Here is a 10,194-nt window from a genome sequence, read left to right as displayed (position 1 = left end):
GTTCAGAACCCTTCTCATGCAATCCACTTCAGTAGATTCTCCACATAATATTGCCACCCCCACATTCGCTGTACATTGCGGCAGTCTCACACTTATCTTGCTAAATTTATGTATAATTTGGCTTAACATCTCCCTTTTTCCTCCATCCCCGATATTTCTGCCCCATATGATGATTTGATTAACACTAATGTCTTCAATACTAATCTCACTATCTTATCCCCAGAAATTTTGTTACTAAGATTTTAACTATAGAAAGTGCTGCCACCCCTCTCAATTTTGCCCTCTTGATATGATCTTTCCACTCTCCCCTTCTGTTTAATAGCACTCCTAAATATTCTATCTTGTCCATTTCCTCTATGTTCTCTCCCTGTAGTATCCATTTCCTTTTTGTTTTCCGCCTCTTATTCTTACTTATAATGAGTACCGTTGGTTTATTAGTGTTAACTCTTAATGCCCACTCCTTTGTGAACTCCGACAACTCATTCAAGCTCTTCTGTAAACCCCCTCCTGTCAAAGCCATTAATATGACATCATCTGCAAAAATCAAACCCAGTATCTCTAAATTATTCATTACTGGCACTGCCCATTTTTCTTTTCTGTGTCCGTCCAAAATATCATTAATGAACATTAAGAATAACAACAGCAAAAGATTACATCCTTGTTTTAGTCCCGTCCTGCAATCTATGGGCTCGCTAATTAAATTATCTTCTATCTTGACACAACAGTAAACCTTTTTGTATAACTCCTCTATCGCCTGTATCATTTTTCTTGGGACTCCCAACCAGCCTAATCTTTCTATCAGAGCTTTTCTGCTGGCCGTATCAAAGTCTTTTTCAAAGTCTATGGCCACTAGATACACACAACCTCCTTCCATGCCTAAGTATTTATCTAATATCATCCTGACTGTCATAATGTTTTCTGTTGTTCTTCTTCCTTTTCGAAATTCCCTTCCCATTCTTTCGGTACTATGCCACTATTGAAAATCCTATTTAATAATCTTACCATTCCCTCCCTTATCTGACTGTAATTCCATACTTTTTTCCAACATGAGTTATTTATACCCTTCCCTCCCCCTGCCGATCTGTTCTTCAGTTTGCCTATTGCCTTTTGAACTTCCTCTATAGAGATATCTTTGTCGAGTTCGTGTATACTAACTACCATATTTTTCCATGTATTTCTCATCCCGTCCTCACACTTCCATCTGTCCATGACTCCTAACAAACCTCTGAAAGAAGTTACCCATTGGTCGTAATCGATCTTGGCTTTGACAAACCTTTTCCCTCCTTTATTAATTCTTTCTATTCATTCCCATACTCTCTGCGCTTGGTTTAGCCTACATTTGCTACTAATTGACTCGGTTTGTTCTATTGACAATAATTTCTTCCTTTCGACAATTTTCTTTTTGTACTCTTTTCTTAACCTGCAGAAAGATTCTCTAATTTCATTAACTCCACTTAGTTTATATTTTTTTAGAGCCTTCATAACTTCGCTCCTTAATACCTTGCATTCTTTATTTTACCATCCATCTCTTCCATTCTGTCTTTTTCCCTTTCCTTGCTCAATCCATGCGGCCCTCCTTATCGGATATTCAGTTAGGTCCAGTGCTTTATCTTTATTATTCTCCTCCAACGCTACTTCCCAGCCACAGCTGATTAACTGTATCTCGTTTCTCATAAGGTCCTCTGTTTCTTTATGTATACCCTCAGTCCATATATAAATATATATAATAATGTTGTTGTTTGAGTCATCAGTCCATAGATTGGTTTGATGCAGCCCTCCATGCCACCCTATCCTGTGCTAACCTTTTCATTTCTACGTAACTGTTGCATCCTACATCTGTTCTAATCTGCTTGTCATATTCATACCTTGGTCTACCCCTACCGTTCTTACCACCTACACTTCCTTCAAAAACCAACTGAACAAGTCCTGGGTGTCTTAAGATGTGTCCTATCATTCTATCTCATCTTCTCGTCAAATTTAGCCAAATCGATCTCCTCTCACCAATTCGATTCATTATCTCTTCATTCATGATTCGATCTATCCATCTCACCTTCAGCATTCTTCTGTAACACCACATTTCAAAAGCTTCTATTCTCTTTCTTTGTGGGCTAGTTATCGTCCATGTTTCACTTCCATACAATGCCACGCTCCACACGAAAGTCTTCAAAAACATCTTTCTAATTCCGATATCAATGTTTGAAGTGAGCAAATTTCTTTTCTTAAGAAAGCTCTTCCTTGCTTGTGCTAGTCTGCATTTTATGTCCTCCTTACTTCTGCCATCGTTAGTTATTTTACTACCCAAGTAACAATATTCATCTACTTCCTTTAAGACTTCATTTCCTAATCTAATATTTCCTGCATCACCTGCCTTCGTTCGACTGCACTCCATTACTTTTGTTTTGGTCTTACTTATTTTCATCTTGTACCCCTTACCCAAGACTTCGTTCATACCATTCAGCATCTTCTCGAGATCTTCTGCAGTCTCAGATAAAATAACAATATCATTGGCAAATCTCAAGGTTTTGATTTCCTCTCCTTGGATTATGATTCCCTTTCCAAATTCCTCTTTGATTTCCTTTACTGCCTGTTCTATGTAAACATTGAAAAGGAGGGGGGTCAAACTGCAGCCTTGCCTCACTTCTTTCTGGATTGCTGCTTATTTTTCAAAGCCCTCGATTCTTATCACTGCAGACTGATTTTTATACAGATTGTAGATAATTCTTCGTTCTCAGTATCTGATCCCAATCACCTTCAGAATCTTAAATAGCTAGGTCCAATCAGCATTATCGAATGCCTTTTATAGCTCTACGAATGCCATGTATGTGGGCTTGTCCTTCTTGATTCGATCCTCTAAGATCAGACGTAAAGTCAGGATTGCTTCACGTGTTCCTACATTTCTTCTGAAGCCAAATTGATCTTCTCCCAACTCAGCTTCAACTTGTTTTTCCATTCTTCTGTAAATAATACATGTTCAAATTTTTCAGGCATGAGATACTAAACTAATAGTGCGGTAGTTTTCACACCTGTCAGCACCGGCTTTCTTGGGAATAGGTATAACAATGTTCTTCCGAAAATTGGATGGGACTTCTCCTGTCTCATACATCTTACACACTAAATGGAATAACCTTGCCATGCTGGTTTCTCCTAAGGCAGTCAGTAATTCAGAGGGAATGTCATCAATTCCAGGTGCCTTGTTCCTATTTAGGTCACTCACAGCTCTGTCAAACTCTGACCTCAGTATTGGGTCTACCATTTCATCAGCATCAACTGCCTCTTCTTGTTCCAGAACCAAATTATCTACATCTTTACCTTGATACAGCTGTTGGATATGTTCCTGCCATCTTTCCCTAGACGTGGCTTTCCGTCTGAGCTCTTAATATTTGTACACCTAGATTTTCTTTCTCCAAAGGTTTCCTTGATTTTCCTGTATGCAGCATCTACCTTTCCCAGGACCATACAACCTTCGACATCCTTGCATTTCTCCTTCAGCCATTCTTCCTTAGCTACCTTGCACTTTCTATCCACTTCATTCTTTAATCGCCTGTATTCTTTTCTGCCCTCTTCATTTCTAGCATTCTTGTATTTTCGTTGTTCATCAATCAGATCTAGTATCTCCTGAGTTATCCACTGATTCTTAGTTGTTCTTTTCTTCATAACATTTCTTCAGCAGCCTTACTGACTTCATTTTTCATGACTATCCACTCTTCCTCTATTGTATTTCCTTCAGCCTTTTTATGTAGTCCTCGTGCAACATGTTCCTTGAAACAATCTCTCACACTCTTTTCTTTCAACTTAGCTAGATCCCATCTTTTTGCATTCTTTCATTTCTTCAATTTCTTCAACTTCAGATGGCATTTCATGACCAACAGGTTGTAGTCAGAGTCCAAGTCTGCTCCTGGGAAAATTTTGCAATCCAACACCTGGTTTCTGAATTTCTGCCTAATCATAATGAAGTCTATTTGATACCTTCCAGTGTCTCCAAGTCTCATCCACGTATACAACTGTTGTTTGTGGTGTTTGAACCAGGTATTGGCAAGGACTAAATTATGATCAGTGCAGAATTCAACCAGCCGACTTCCTCTTTCATTCCTTTGTCCCAATCCGAATTCCCCTACTGTATTACCTTCTCTTCCTTGGTCTACCACTGCATTCCAGTCTCCCATCACAATTAGATTCTCGTCACCTTTTACATATTGTGTTAAATCTTCCATCTCTTCATATATTCTTTCGATTTCTTCATCATCCGCTGAACTAGTAGTCATATAGACCTGCACTATTGTGGTGGGCATTAGTTTGGTGTCTGTCTTGACGACAATATTTCTTTCACTATGCTGGTCAAAGTAGCTTACCTGCTGCCCTATTTTCTTATTCATTATTAAACCAACTCCTGCATTTCCCCTGTTTGATTTTGTGTTGATAATTCGGTAGTCGCCTGACCAAAAATCCTGTTCTTCCTCCCAGGCTACTTCGGTTATACCAACTACATCTAACTTTAGTCTATCCATCTCCCTTTTAAGATTCTCTAACCTACCACATCAATTCAAACTTCTAACATTCCACTCTCCGACTCGCAGAATATCAGTATCCATCTTCCTGATGATCGCTCCCTCTCGTGTAGTCCCCACCCGGAGATCCGAATGGGGGACTAGTTTAACTCCGGAATATTTTACCCGGGAGGAAGCCATCATCAGTACATCATTCATACAGAGAGAGTTGCGTGTCCTCGGGAATTACTTACGGCTGTAGTTTCCCGTTGCTTTCAGCCGTGTAGCAGTATCAACACAGGTAAGCCATGTTGAGTATTATTACGAGGCCATATCAGTCAATCATCTAGACTGCCGCCCTTGCAACTTCCGAAATGCTGCTACCCCCTTTCGATGAACCATTCCTTAGTCTGGTCTCTCAACAGATACCGATCCGATATGGTTGCACCTGCGGTTTGGCTATCTGCTTCGTTGGAACACGCAAGCCTCCCCACCGCGGCAAGGTCACATGGTTATATATTATATATTATAATAATAGTAATAATATATAATAACTCTTGGCCCTCTCTGCCACCCTCTTTTTGAGCCCTTCTCTTTCTTCCTGTAAACTTCTATCTATCCACACCTCTATCGGCGCACGGTGTGAGTCTACCCAATCCTCCATTTTTATCCTTCTGATATTCCCTAGTAGATCACCCGAACATAATACTAAGTCAATCACACTTCCCCCTTGTGTTGAGATATATGTCAATTTTCCTTCTTGGTCCCCCTCCCAGAATCCGTTTGGTATATAGAATTTTCCTGCCTCACAAAATGCCAATAGCATCCCTCCATAGCTGTTTCTTTCCTTGTCTTTGCTTCTTCTTTCTACCTTTATATCTGGCTTGTCATCTTTGCTAAACCTTGGGCATAATTCCCCTATTCTGGCATTCCAGTCGCCAAAGAATAGAATTCCGTCTTCTTTGACCTCCCTGATAATACTAATTTATAGGAGTAGCTCCTCAAAAACTTTATCATTAGCATACGGAGATCCCTTGGGGTGAAAATACACACACGTTATACATATCTTTTTTTTTCTCTTCCCTTCTCCCATCCTGTGTTAAATCTTAACCATAACACTTCTCCAATTTGTTGTCAATTTCCTCAACTAGCTCGCTGATCTCTTCTTTAATTAACACCACTATTCCCCTTCTGACTCGTTGGCTGAATGGTCAGCGTACTGGCCTTCGGTTCAGAGGGTCCCGGGTTCGATTCCCGGCCGGGTCGGGGATTTTAACCTTAATTGGTTAATTCCAATGGCACGGGGGCTGGGTGTATGTGTTCGTCTTCATCATCATTTCATCCTCATCACGACGCGCAGGTCACCTACAGGAGTCAAATAGAAAGACCTGCACCTGGCGAGCCAAACCCGTCCTGGGATATCCCGGCACTAAAAGCCATACGCCATTTCATTTTTACCACTATTCCTCCTGCTGCTCGCCCCTGATTCTTTAGTTTCTCTCTTGTCTTACATTTAACATTGAACCCCACCAAGTTATCTCCGTACCTAATTGTATCCAAGTTTCCAGTAGCGCTACAATATCAAGACTTTCAACTACTTTTATCACCTCAGTATTACTTACTTTGCTTAATAAACCTTCGATATTTACAAATCCTACCTTCCAATCTAGTTATAACTTACCCTCTCTTCCTCCTCTATTGCCTTCTTTATTCTTACTTCTCATCACTATTTTACTCTCTCCTTCTATCTCCACATCTTCATATTTTGAAGCTTTAGGGTGATCTTTCTTATCTTTTTTCTCTGAGCCCCTATTTTTCTTACCCCACAGATCTTTTAGACTCCTGCTTCTTCCCTTCATCAATTTTTCTTTCCCATTTTTTCTGTCTTTTGATCCACTTCCTTCTTTATTATGCCCATACCCCCTGAATTCTAAATTAGATTTTTTTAAGCGTCACCCTCCGCCTCTACCTCCTGCATACTTGCGTTTAGCTCCATGCTGCACAGCACACTTAATCCTTCGTTAGATTCAGTTCTTACCTCGGCCCTTCGCTCCTTTTGATCTTCCACCTGCATCCCATCTTGCCTTGAACCCATGTCCTCTTCTTTAAGCTTCTCCTCCATGACTTTCAGCTCTGCTACGGTCCAAGATCATTTCCATTTTCCGTTGGACACCAGCATATATGCCCAGCATAAGCCTTCAACTCCTGAGATCTTGCTCTCCCTTGAAGCTTCTACAGAATTCTTAGAATCTCACTGCCTTCTCTCTCCATGTCTCTCTTAACCCAGATTTATTTCCTTGTAGATTGCTCGAGTTTCTTATTATTATAGGACAGAAGTTGGACTTTTATCGGTCTGTGCCCCTTCACTTTCCCTACTCTTACCACGTCGTCAATGTCCACCTAACTAAGTCGATTTTCATTTTTCCTTGTATAACGTCCACGACTTTGTATATAATATCTATCTTCGTCTCTGGTCCTTCTTCCTGCACCCCATATATAAAAAGACATTTCCTAATCCTGTCCTGTCTGATGACTGCTGCCTCTCTCTACAGTAAAACCACCTCCTTTTCTAGACTTTTCACTTTCTCCCTTAATGCCTGCACCTCCTTCTCGTGACTTCCTATCTTCGTCCTAACCTCTGCCGTCAGCTTATTCATCTGATCACACAGAACCTCTTGACCTTTGCTCAAAGTCTCCAACATCTCAGGAGGAGGATGAGAAATGATATAATGGATGCAGAAATTTTCTCACGGAACTGGAGTGTGTATCATAGAGATAGGTTAGGAATGGTGGGAGGGGGAGTATTCATTCTGGTGAAAGAAGAATTTGTAAGCTAAGAAAAAGTTAAAGATGAGAAACATGAAATTCTAGGTGTAAGGCTCATTTCTAAAGATAATAGGCAACTTGATGTCTTTGGAGTGTACAGACCGGGAAAGGGTAGTGCTGACACGGCTTCAGAATTATTTGATAAGACAATCAGCTATGTGGGAAACGATATGGAAAGGAATGTGATTGTAGCGAGAGATCTTAATTTACCAAATGTCAATTGGAAAGGAAATGCAAAAGACAGGAAGCATGACCAACAAATGGCAAATAACTAATATGGGAAGGACAGCTGATTCAGAAAGTGACGGAACCAACTAGAGGAATAAATATCCTGGACATGGTGCTGATAAAACTAGATGAGCTCTATAGAGAAACCGAAGTAATAGATAGTATTAGTGATCACGAAGCTGTTTTTGTCGTAGTTAAAAATAAATGTGATAGAAAGGAAGGTGTTAAAAGTAGGACTATTAAGCAGTACCATATGGCTGATGAAGCAGACATGAGGCAGTTTTTAAAAAGCAATTATGATCGGTGGAAAATGGAAAATAAAAATGTAAACAGACTCTGGGATGGGTTTAAAGCAATTGTTGAGGAATGTGAAAACAGGTTTGTACCTTTAAAGGTGGTAAGGAATGGTAAAGACCCACCTTATTATAATAGAGAAATAAAGAGACTAAGGAAGAGGTGCAGATTGGAAAGAAATAGAGTTAGAAATGGCAGTGGAAGTAAGGAGAAATTGAAGTAACTTACTAGGAAATTGAATCTAGCAAAGAAGGCAGCTAAGGATAACATGATGGCAAGCATAATTGGCAGTCATACAAATTTTAGTGAAAAATGGAAGGGTATGTATAGGTATTTTAAAGCAGAAACAGGTTCCAAGAAGGACATTCCAGGAATAATTAATGAATAAGGAGAGTGTGTATGTGAGGATCTTCAAAAGGCAGAAGTATTCAGTCAGCAGTATGTAAAGATTGTCGGTTACAAGGAAAACGTCCAGATAGAGGAGGTGACTAATGCTAAAGAAGTATTAAAATTTATATATGATAACAATGATATTTACAATAAGATACAAAAGTTGAAAACTAAAAAGCGGCTGGAATTGATAAGATTTCTGGGGATATACTAAGATAATGGGTTGGGATATAGTACCATATCTGAAGTACTTATTTGATTATTGTTTGGTTGAAGAAGCTATACCAAATGAATGGAGAGTGGCTATAGTAGCCCTTGTATATAAAAGAAAGGGGAAAGGGTGATAGACATAAAGATGAAAATTACAGGCCAGTAAGTTTGACGTGTTGCATGTAAGCTTTGGGAAGGTATTCTTTCTGATTACATTAGACATGTTTGCAAAATTAATAACTGGTTCGATAGAAGGCAATTCGGTTTTAGGAAAGGTTATTCCACTGAAGCTCAACTTGTAGGATTCCAGCAAGAAATAGCAGTTATTTTGGATTCTGGAGGTCAAATAGACTGCATCGCGATTGACCTGTCTAAAGCATTTGATAGGGTGGATCATGGGAGACTACTGGCAAAAATGAGTCCAATTGGACTAGACAAAAGAGTGACTGAATGGGTTGTATATTTCTAGAAAATAGATTTCAGAGAATTAGAGTAGGGGAAGCTTTATCTGACCCTGTAATAATGAAGAGGGGAATTCCTCAACGCAGTATTATTGGACCTTTATGTTTTCTTATATATATAAATGATTTGAGTAAAGGAATGGAATCAGAGGTAAGGCTTTTTGCAGATGATGTTATTCTCTATGGAGTAATAAATAAGTTACAAGATTGTGAGCAACTGCAAAATGACCTTGATAATGTTGTGAGATGGACAGTAGGCAATGAATGGCATGATGATAAATGGGGTTAAAAGTCAGGTTGTGAGTTTCACAAATAGGAAAAGTCCTCTCAGTTTTAATTACTGCGTTGATGGGGTGAAAGTTCCTTTTGGGGATCATTGTAAGTATCTGGGTGTTAATATAAGGAAAGATCTTCATTGGGGTAATCACATAAATGGGATTGTAAATAAAGGATACAGATCTCTGCATATGGTTATGAGGGTGTTTAGGGGTTGTAGTAAGGATATAAAGGAGAGGGCTTAAAGTCTCTGGTAAGACCCTAACTAGAGTATGGTTCCAGTGTATGGGACTCTCACCAGGATTACTTGATTCAAGAACTGGAAAAAATCCAAAGAAAAGCAACTCGATTTGTTCTGGGCGATTTCCGACAAAAGAGTAGCGTTACATAAATGTTGCAAAGTTTGGGCTGGGAAGAACTGGGAGAAAGGAGACGAGCTGCTCGACTGAGTGGTATGTTCCGAGCTGTCAGTGGAGAATTGGCGTGGAATGACTTTAGTAGACGAATAAGTTTGAGTGGTGTCTTTAGAAGTAGGAAAGGTCACAATATGAAGATAAAGTTGGAATACAAGAGGACAAACTGGGGCAAATATTCATTTATAGGAAGGGGAGTTAGGGATTGGAATAACTTACCAAGGGAAATGTTCAATAAATTTCCAATGTCATTGAAATCATTTAAGAAAAGGCTAAGATAACAACAGGTAGGGAATCTGCCACCTGGGCGACTGCCCTAAATGCAGATCAGTGTTGATTGAAATCATCTCATAACTGGTCCGGCTCCATGGCTAAATGGTTAGCGTGCTGGCCTTTGGTCACAGGGGTCCCAGGTTCGATTCCCGGCAGGGTTGGGAATTTTAACCATAATTGGTTAATTTCGCTGGCACGGGGGCTGGGTGTATGTGTCGTCTCCATCATCATTTCATCCTCATCACGATGTGCAGGTCGCCTACAGGCGTCAAATCAAAAGACCTGCACCTGGCGAGCCAAACCTGTCCTCGGACACTCCCGGCACTAAAAGCCATACGC

This window comes from Anabrus simplex, chromosome 7 (genome assembly GCF_040414725.1).
Source record: "Anabrus simplex isolate iqAnaSimp1 chromosome 7, ASM4041472v1, whole genome shotgun sequence".
NCBI classification, from domain to species: Eukaryota; Metazoa; Arthropoda; class Insecta; order Orthoptera; family Tettigoniidae; genus Anabrus; species Anabrus simplex.
This window is presented reverse-complemented; position numbering follows the sequence as displayed.